At 49.0% G+C, this 10,842-nt stretch overlaps 1 pseudogene; it reads left to right on the top strand.

The window, feature by feature from the left end:
- Nucleotides 1-2,731: 2,731 nt before the first annotated feature.
- Nucleotides 2,732-3,260, top strand: LOC128933575 (Ig heavy chain V region 914-like; annotated as a pseudogene).
- Nucleotides 3,261-10,842: the final 7,582 nt, after the last annotated feature.

The following is a 10,842-nucleotide window of genomic DNA, read 5'->3' as shown; positions in this document are numbered from 1 at the left end:
GAAATCGAACCTGGACCCTCGGCAGAGGAGGTGCAGGGACCCCCCGGGGGGCTGGAGTTTTCCCCCCGCACTCCAGCAGGGTCACGGCTGCCCGGAGCCCTGAGGGAAAAAGGGGAGATGGGGATGAGGCCAAAGCTCAAACCTTGACCCAAATCCTAACTCTTGGCTCCAAACTGGGACCTTTGGACCACCCCATCCTAGTTGTCCTGCTCCTGCTGCCCCTCTCAGGTGGGTCCCGCCCAATTTTCCAGTTTGACACACCCACTTTGAGGCCCACAGCCAATCAGGTTTCTAATCCCCATCTCCCCTTTGTCCCGGAGGGCTCCGGGCGGCCATGACCCTGCTGGAGTTCGGGGGAGACCTCCAGCCCCCCCGGGGGGTCCCTGAGGTTGCTCTGCCGAGTGTCCGGGTTCGATTTTGGGAATTATGGAATGCACTGGATCCGCCAGAGACCCGGGCAGGCACCTGAATTCATTGCTGGGATCAAAGCTGATGGTGTCAACACCTTCTACGGGCCGTCGGTCAAGGACCGGGTCACGATCTCCAGGGTCAACGGGCAGAGCTCGGTGACGCTGACCATGAACAGCCTCAAGGACGAGGATTCCGGATCATATTTCTATGCCAAGCGTATTTCTGGTGGTAATGCTGACACTGCCAGTGCTTTTGGCCCTGTCCCCATCGCCGTGACCTCAGCTATCTCCAGACCTTTCCCCTGTCCCTGGCCGTGCTGACCTGGCCCTTGACCGATGGAACATTCCAGGTGACTCCACCCTTGCACCCATCTGCTTCTCTCAGCATGGAGCCCTTGGCTCGAGATCAATTTCAACAGTTTCATCTCCCCAAAATTTCATGTGTTTTTGGTTAAAAAAGGGGGTTTATTCTCCAGAGCTCGCAGAGAGGATTCCAGCCCAGCCCCAAGGAGCAGCCCCAGACACCGAGGCCGCTGAGGGAGAAGTGAAGCCTCAGGTGGGAGCGAGGGAGGGAGGGAGGAGAAGACGCTGCGATTTTGGGGCTCCGCAGCCTCCCCCCACTTCCTCTCCGGCAGCTGCCGGGGCCCGGCCGGGGCAGGGAAGGAAACAGAAAGTTCCTGGTTTTGGTCATTGTGAACATCTGTGTTTGGCAGAGGGCAGCTAAGCCTCTGGGCGCTGCAGCAGAGGAGGCCCAAGGGTCCCAAATCGGGGCCAAGGTTCAGGATTTCGGTCAAGGGTTCAGCTTTGGCCTCGTCCCCCTCTCCCCTTTGTCCCGCAGGGCTCCGGGCGGCCGTGACCCTGCTGGAGTGCAGGGGGGACCTCCAGCCCCCCGGGGGGTCCTTGCGCCTCCTCTGCCGAGGGTCCGGGTTCAGTTTTGGAAGCTACGACATGTTCTGGGTGGGCCAGAGACCCGGGCATGTGCTGGAGTGGGTTGCGAGTATCAGCTACAATGGTGGTTGGACCGGATGCACGCCATCGTTCAAGGGTCGGTTCACGATCTCCAGGGACAACGGGCAGAGCTCGGTGACGCTGACCATGAACAACCTCAAGGACGAGGATTCCGGATCCTATTTCTGTGCCAAACGCACTGGTGCTGGTGCTGCTCCTTATGCTGCTGATGTTTGACGTTTCGGCCCCATCCCTGTGTCCCCTCCCGTCCCCATTCCCCAGACTCTTCCCCAAAACCCCAGCCCCTGACCCCATTCCTGTCCCCGTGTCCCAACCCTGCCCTGCTCTGGCCCCAAATCTCAGCTCCTGGCCCCAAATCTCAGCTCTTGGCTCCAAATCTCAGCTTTTGGCCCCAAATCTCAGCTCCTGCCCCCAAATCTCAGCTCCTGGCCCCAAATCAGGGCCGGTTTCACCCTGAGCTCAGCCTCGTCCCTCCAATCCCAACCATTGCCCCCAGACTTTTCCATTTTCACCCCAAATCTCCCCTGCGGACACAAAGTAACGGCCACCTACCCACATCTGCGCCATTGGCCTCAGATCGGGAATTTTAGGCCAAATTTGAATTCTTGATCCCTGATCTTAACTTTGGGCCCAAATCCTGACATTTCGGTGACATTCGAGGAACGAGGGAACTGAGTGTGGCCCAGAGGGGACATGTGGGGCAGAGCCAGACCAGGGCGGGGACAGAGGGTCAGGAATGGGGTCAGGGGTTGGGATTTGGGGAAGGGTCTGGGAACGGGGTTGCAGACAGGGGTCCAGTGATTGCATCAGTTTTATCAGGAGCAGCAGCAGCTGCACAAAAAGTGTCACCACTCTTTTGGAACAGAAATAGGATCCAGAATCCTCGTCCTTGAGGTTGTTCATGGTCAGCGTCACCGAGCTCTGCCCGTTGTCCCTGGAGATCCTGCACCAGCCCTGCGCCAATGGCGCGTCGTTGGTGTAAGCGCCACTGCTGATCCCTGCAAGCCATTCCAGCCCCTGCCCGGGTCTGTGGCGCACCCAGTGCATGCCAAAACCCCCAAAACAGAACCCGAACCCTCGGCAGAGGAGGCGCAGGGACCCCCCGGGGGGCTGGAGGTGCCCCCCGCACTCCAGCAGGGTCACGGCCGCCCAGAGCCCTGCGGGACAAAGTAGAGATGGGGATGAGAAACCTGATTGGTCCAGGGCTTTAAAGTGGGTTTGGCCAGTTGGAAAAGAGTCGTGACCCACATTGGAGAAGGATGAGAAGGCCCAGGTGTCAGAATTTGGGGCTAAAAATCAGAATTTCAGTCAAGGGTTGAGATTTGGCCCCATCCCCATCTCCCCTTTGTCCCGCAGAGCTCCGGGCGGCCATGACCCTGCTGGAGTGCGGTGGGGACCTCCAGCCCCCCGGGGGGTCTCTGCGCCTCCTCTGCCGAGGGTCCGGGTTCAGTTTCGGGAGCTACGACATGAACTGGATCCGCCAGAGACCCGGGCAGGGGCTGGAGTGGCTCGCGGGGATCAACACTGTGGCAGCGCCTACTACGCGCCATCGGTGCAGGGCCGGTTCACGATCTCCAGGGACAACGGGCAGAGCTCGGTGGCGCTGAGCATGAACAACCTCAAGGACAAGGATTCCGCATCCTATTTCTGCGCCAAACTTTCTTATGCTGGTTATGTGTGTCCTGGTGCTAATTTGGATGACATCCATGGTGGATCCAAGCCCCCATCTCAGTGTCCTCTCCTCTCCCCAATCCCCAGACCCTTCCCCTGGGTCTCAGCCCTTCACCGCATTCTTGACCCTTCGTCCCAGATCTCCTCCAGTTCCACGACACCAACCATGGAGCCAAACCCCCAAACTGGTTCTGCCCCAAATCCAACTAAGTTTTCACCAAAATCGCCCGATTCTGCCCCAAAACCCAACTTTGCGCTCCCAGCCACACCTGCTGACACGAATCCTCAACTTTTGTCCCAAAATCGGGACCATCGGCCTAAATCCCCGACCTTCAGAGCAAAGGTTTGAGGCAAAAAGAGGAGATTTGGAGTCAGGAGTTGTAGTTTGGGGTCAGCGGGTGAGAATTGGGGCCGAGGCAGAGCAAGGTTGGGATCAATGGTCAAGGGCTGGGTGTGGGCTGGGGGTGTAGGGGAAGGGTCTGGGCAATGGGGACGGGGGGGGACACGGAGATGGGGATGGGGACAGCAAGGCCATCGTCAATATGATGAGCACTTTCAGCCCCACCAGCACCAGCACTCTTGGCACAGAAATAGGTGGCGGAATCCTTGTCCTTGAGGTTGTTCATAGTCAGCGTCACCGAGCTCTGCCCGTTGTCCCTGGAGATCGTGAACCGGCCCTTGACCGATGGATTGTAGTAGGTGGTTCCACCAGGGTTGTAGATCCCTGCGACGTATTCCAAACCCTGCCCGGGTCTCTGGCAGATCCAGAACATTTCATAACTCCCAAAACTGAACCTCTGACCCTGCTGGAGTGCTGGGGGGACCTCCAGCCCCCCAGGGGTTCCCTGCGCCTACTCTGCCGAGGGTCCGGGTTCAGTTTTGGGAGTTTTGGAATGGATTGGGTTCGCCAGAGATCCAGGTAGGGGTTGGACTGGGTCGCGGTGTTCAGCTACACTCGTGGCAGCACCGGCTATGCGCCATCAGTCAAGGGCCGGTTCAGGATCTCCAGGGACAACGGGCAGAGCTCGGTGACGCTGACCATGACCTGTCAGAGGAAGGAGACCCAGACACCAGTTGGTTCATCCAAGTCCAATTTATTGATCGAATACGGCGGGTTAAATATAGTTCTTAATAAGCTTCATACATACTGCAAAAGTTGAGCTCAGGATTGGTTAGTTACATATCAGCAACTACACCTACTTCTACATTATTGTGCTCATTCTTCTGTTACATTCTGCAGATATTCAGGACTAATCTCACCTCCCTTTCCTCATGTTGCAGCAAGGCCATCCGGTGTTCTTGCCTGTCAGCAGTCACTGAATCAGAGACTGCTGACCTCCCTTTCAAGCTTAACCAGCGGCATTAAGTCAGTATGGCCTTTCTCAGCTAACCAACTCTTAATAAAATCCTCCACATTTCCCCCGTTTTCTTCTTGAGCAAGAAGACTAGTCTGCATTTTTGCTATCATACGACTGACCATGTTTTGAATACAATTAAAGACACAAGGCAAAATAAGCAAAAACAGTAAAACTACACCCAGTAGTCCTATAGCATAGATCACATTGTTCCTTAGCCATGGTCCAAGCCCTAAGCCTTTAAGCCATTCGTCAATTCCTAAACCTTCTTCTTCTTTGAGATTGTGAAGTCCCTGTTGTAGTTCTTTTATCTTAGTATGAATGGACACCGAATGATCAGACAAATTCATACAACACATTCCCTCAAATTCTTCACATCCATGCCCTTGTGCTAAGAGCAAAAAGTCTACAGCAGCTCTATTTTGTAAAACAGCATGGTTAACACTTTGCACATCTGCAGTCATCATGTCCAGAATTTGGGATGTCTGGTTCAGCTCATTTCTTGTCCAGCACCCTAATTGTTTTGCTAAATTCATAGCCTTATTGGCAGATGCTCCTGGTAAGATAGTTGAAACTACTACTTGTCTGAATGTACCCCAAAACTTTGGATCTCTTATCTGGCTGCAGGCCAAGTCATGTATACTACGCCTTTTCCTGTTTGATGTTTGACTGAGCTGCATTAGCAAGGACACATTAGGATGAAACAAGGACAATTTTCCCAAATAACAGGGTCCACCCTGTGGCTTAGCTGGTACACCATTCCACGCCCTGTCTCCACAAATTAGAAATATTCCTGTAGGTAATTTCATTGGTGCCGTGATGTTTGTGCCGTTACATTGACTGTAATGCTGTGGAGAGAATTCACTCAAATTCAGGGATGAATCTAAGGTGGCCCATGTGTCTTTAGGTTGATTTAAATTTTGAACATCCAAGGGTTTGAAACTAAACTATCCTCCAGCTGTAATGTTAGGCATACTGGCATTTGCACTTCCAAAAAATCCGATTCCTCAGGAGGAGAATGCAAAGAGGTGTTAAGTGATTGGATTAGTAAGCATTGGCGATAGCCATCGCTCTGACCTGCAGTATATCCTTGCTGTGCTGGCAATGTGATGTTAGACATGTTACGCATGCATAAAGTTCGATTACTTGTTAAACTGCAAAATTCTCCAGGAGACCACACTGGAAGTCCTACCAGGCATGTTCGAAATGGATTAGTAACCCCTCCAAGACTAAGACAAAGGGATGATTGGTTAATTTGATTAGCAAGTGTTACCCATAGATTTTCTCTTGGCTGACTGAAATGTGTTATTCCTACAGCTTTAATCGCTACAGCGTTAAGCAGTATAATAAAAACAAACTTCATTTTTCTTTCCTTTTTGCCTGTTTTTTCTTCCTCCGCTGTCTTTTACCTGATTTGTTAGGCTGATTAAAATGGACCTGAGTCAGTCTTTGAATACACTGATCTAACTCCAAATCAGCATCCTTGCTCACAGGTATAGCATATGGCAAGTTTAAAGGCAAATCAGCTTTACAGCGAGCTGCTATAATGCGTGAGGCACTAGTAACTTCAAGCTCTCTAAGTGCTTGCTGCAACTTCTATCTAATATATGCTATAACCACTTATTCTGCACTCTCAAAAAGCTCCAATCCTGCCCGTCCTGGCAGGCCAGTACTTTGTTCAAGAGCTCTAACCCAGACAAAATCTTGAATCCACTTCCCGAAACAAGGTCCACACCATAAATTTGCTATTGTCTTTTGTGAGTACCAATAAATCTTATTACAACTTGCACAAAGCAAAGCTATCCATGCATAGCACTTATCAGCATCCCTTTTGCAAACATAACAAGGAACTGTATATAGGAAAGGATCAGTATTAAAATTTATCTGTGTGATCCAATCCAACCAGTTCAATGGTGGTGATTGCAAAACCTCTTCAGCTTTCTTACTATATACAGCTACCAATTCAAGCTCCTTCTTTAATACAAAATGTATCTTATCTCATAATCGCTGTTCTTGTTCTTCAACACCTATAGCATGCTACGAAGCAGGGTCCCATGGAGCTACAGCATCCAACAAGGCAGGGTCTCATAGAAGTGAAATTGCCCTAATCATAGAAAACTAATTAGCAATCACTAATAGCCTTATTTAGATGAGGTTGTTCCCCATCTTACCTTCTGTTTCTTATCTGTTTTCAGTTTTGCTGCTCCTAACTTTACTGGTACTGTTACTTGCAAACTTAATTTTTGTAATTTTTCAATGCAATGATGCAATGCTCTTTCTGGATTCCCCCTGAAGGACCCTACAATCGAACGTTGTGTTAAAGGTACTAATTTTCTACACCTTACAGAGACTATACGTGATTTACTTTGAACCTCAATTCTATTTACAACACATTGTACTTCCCAACGATAATAAGCAAGAATTTTTTGTTCAGGAGACTCATAAAGATTTAAAGCTACATATGCATTTAGCCCTGTTTGTCTCCTTAATTCATCTTGCCAGCTTTTACCCCACGTGTGCTCGTGCTCACAAATGTGACACCATAAATCCCATAATAATGATTGTTCTATCCAAAAAGTTCTATCACAACCCCCACAACGTAGGGCTATCCAGGCAGCACAATGTGGATCATGACAGTCAAGGCAATGTTCCTTTGCTGGATTTGTTAAACGAAAAGTTGATAATGAGTCAATAAAACCAATCAGCTCCTGGGCCGTCCGATAGTGACGTGTCAGTGCTTTGTCCAACACTTTCGAGTGTCCCTTCAGCTGTAGCAGCAGCGGTTGTAGGACTAGAGGCAGATTCTCCCTCATTCGCTCCCTGTCCTCCTCCGTGAGACAGTCCACCAGAGGCTGCAACAAAAACAAGTTTAGTCCACTTAGCAGGCACCCACAAAGGTCCTGTAGGTGAGGAAACACAAAGATACCCCTGACCCCAATATAATACTTTTGCAGGTTTTTCCCATAATCCTGTAGTCGAGTTTTCCTGACCTGACCTCGGATGATGTTTAATTGCAGGAGGGATATCGTCTTCCCCAAAAATACATAAATGATTGATCACATGCAGAACCTTAGCTAAACATGATTGTGGGTCCTTTATATCTTGATGCTTCTCAACATACTGCTTAAGGGTACCATTTGCTCTTTCCACTATTGCCTATCCAGTAGGAGAGTGTGGAATACCTGTCACATGCTTAACAGACCACTGATTCAAAAATTTCTGGACCCTAGCACTCACATAAGCTTAACCATTGTCCGTTTTGATACTCTTTGGGACTCCCATAACAGCAAAGCAACTTAACAGGTGCCTGATAACACGTGTAGCTTTTTCCCCGGCCTAAGCCGTAGCCCATATGTAATGACTATATGTATCTATAGTGACATGCACACACTTAACTTTACCAAATCTAGCTATATGTGTAACATCCATTTGCCATTTCTCATTTATTTCTAAACCTCGAGGATTAACTCCAATGCCTAAACCTATTCCACCATTATGATAACTACATGTTGGACATGCTCTAACAATAGCCTTAGCTTCTGATAGACTCAGCTCAAAGTGCTTTGCTAATCCCTTTGCATTTTGATGATATTTACTATGTGCTTCTCTGGCCAATGTATGCTTATCAATAGGACAAGAGTTATCAATGGGTAAAGTAACCAATTTGTCTGCACGTTCATTCCCTTCTCCTAAACCTTCAGACCATTTATGGCTCCTAATATGAATGACAGAATACACTGCATTTCTCTCTCGTAAAGCTTTCCTTAATTGTACCAATAACTCATACAATCGTTTATTCTTCACTCCCTTAATTGCTGCTTCCTCTATTCGTCTGGCTACTCCTGCAACATACATAGAGTCTGTGACCACATTTAAAGGCTCCTGTAAGTTGGACACTGCCCATACTACAGCCAACAATTCCAAAGTTTGTAAGCTATCTGCAGGATCTGCTGTAAGAAGTTGATGCTTCCATTGTCCTTTTTCTTGCCAGGTGACAGCAGCACGCCTTGATTTCTTTCCCGCATCTGTAAAAGCTGTAATAGCTCCTGTATCAAATAATCCATAAAGGGTTATGCTTTGATGCCCATGGGTGATTCCACTTTTTGTTTTGGTCTATTTTGTAAATCCACAGTTAAAAGTGTAACACCAGTAGAGCCAAAACCCTTTTCATCCCGTGTTTTTCCAGTAAATGACAGTATACCAGATGTCATTTGTGATAGTGGTATTAATTGTGCGATGCGTTGTCCTTTTGTTATTTTAATAGGAGGATAAAGGGTGTAAACCATGATTTGTATTTCCCCTGTATAATCCACATCGATAACACCAGGCAATACAAATAATCCCAGCATAGTTATTGAAGAACGTCCTAATAACAATGCTCCACATCTTTATCCATTTAATATAAGAGGACCCTTTACTCCAGTTTGTATCCTCTCAGGCCGGTTCGTCATTAGTGTGACGTCTACTGCTGCTGATAAATCCAAACCGAGGCTCTCTGCTGTTGCTGGTTGCAGACAGGAGGTGACAGTGATGTCACGGCAGCAGCTGATGTCTCCGATGTCACGGCGGCTACTTGTGTCTGGGCGCGTATGTCCCTCATTGCCGCATCAGTAACACTTGATGAATGGTCTCGAGCTCTGCGTGTCTGCCAGTGAGCCGCTTCGGAGAGGAGCAAGAGCAGCTAACACCTGATTCTGAGCAGCTAACACCTGATTTTGAGTAGACTCTGCTTGCCTTTGTAACCCTAATCCTAATTCCTTTAAAGTTTCTACTATAAATGCCTGTGAAGCTGTTGGCATTAATGCCATTCGCTCTAAAGCTTCCTCAATAGTCCAATTTGCCCCTAAAGTAGCTAACACTCTTGCATTTGCCTAACAGGTTCACTTTTTACTCCAAACTAACCATAGAACGTAATTGAGCTAACATCTTCCAATCTAAGGGAGTATATTCCGCTATATTATGTGTAAGGTTCCCCTGTGCATCATACTGTGGTGTGTATGTAACCGGACATGCAAGATTAGAAGCTACTTCCACCGCCTCGCCATAACTTGCCAAATGTCTTTGCTGACTTATCATCATCTAACACTGTATCCCACAGGATATCCCCAAACCTTTTCCACTCTACTATCTCATGAACTGTATATGAATTAGCAAAAATTGCTTTAGAATAACCATAAGCTAATAACCCTGGTAATTCCTTTTTTAAATCTATCCCTTTTACTCCTCGTCTTTCTAAATATGAGGAGAAGGAATCGTATGTCGCTTGCCTATCCATACCTATATATCAGCGCGCGCTGTTGCAGCCTTCCAGGCTCTCGGCGACACGTAGAGACTTGAGATACCTTTTGTAATCCTCAAGGGTGCTTTTAAAATCCGGCACCATCCCGGCTGCAAGGACTCTCACCCAACTTCCTCGACCGTGGCGAATTTATAATCCAAGAGAGCGAACGTTCAGAATGCTGCCTTTGCCCGCATTCTCCACCATTTGTCGGAGGAAGGAGACCCAGACACCAATTGGTTCATCCAAGTCCAATTTATTGATCGAATACGGCGGGTTAAATATAGTTCTTAATAAGCTTCATACATATTGCAAAAGTTGAGCTCAGGATTGGTTAGTTACATATCAACAACTACACCTACTTCTACATTATTGTGCTTATTCTTCTGTTACATTCTGCAGATATTCAGGACTAATCTCACCTCCCTTTCCTCATGTTGCAGCAAGGCCATCCGGCATTCTTGCTTGTCAGCAGTCACTGAATCAGAGACTGCTGACCACCCTCTTTCAGCTTAACCAGTGGCATTATGTCAGTATGGCCTTTCTCAGCTAACCAACTCTTAATAAAATCCTCCAGATGTCCCCAGACCCTTCCCCAAACCCCCCTGACCCACCCCTGACCCTTTGTCCCAGCCCCGCCCCCTTTGCCCCAATGCTGCCATTTGGCCCCAAACCCTCCCCTGCGTCTCGCCCCAAACTCAACTCTCGGCCCCAAATCTCCCCCTCGTGCCCCAAAAGTGCCCAAAGGGCCGAGATTTCGGGACGGCGGGTGAGGTTTGGGTCAGCGGCTGCGGCTGGGAGCCCAAAGTGGGGCGGAATCGGGGGAGTTTTGGGGCCAAAGCAGGAGGGTTTGGGACAGAACCAGTTTGGGGGTTTGGGCTCTTTTGCCACGATGGGTGGAACTGGGGGAGATCTGGGCAAAGGGTCAAGAATGAGGTCAAGGGCTGAGATTTGGGTAAAGGTTCTGGGGATTTTGGGACAGGAGGGGCCCAGGCAAGGGGAAGTGGCCAATAACAGTGACATCATTACCCCAACAGGAACCAGCAGCCTTGGCACAGAATTGGCATCCGGAATCCTCGTCCTTGAGGTTCATGGCGAGCTCGGCCAATCAGGGGCCGGGCAGCTGGGGGAGATTTGGGTCAAATGGGCAAAACTGGGG

The sequence above is a fragment of the Melozone crissalis genome, unplaced genomic scaffold (genome assembly GCF_028551555.1).
Source record: "Melozone crissalis strain CALT ecotype California unplaced genomic scaffold, PUWL_Pcris_2 ptg000011l_1, whole genome shotgun sequence".
Taxonomy (NCBI): Eukaryota; Metazoa; Chordata; class Aves; order Passeriformes; family Passerellidae; genus Melozone; species Melozone crissalis.
Note: the sequence above shows the minus strand (reverse complement) of the source record. Positions and strands in the feature narration are given on the sequence as shown.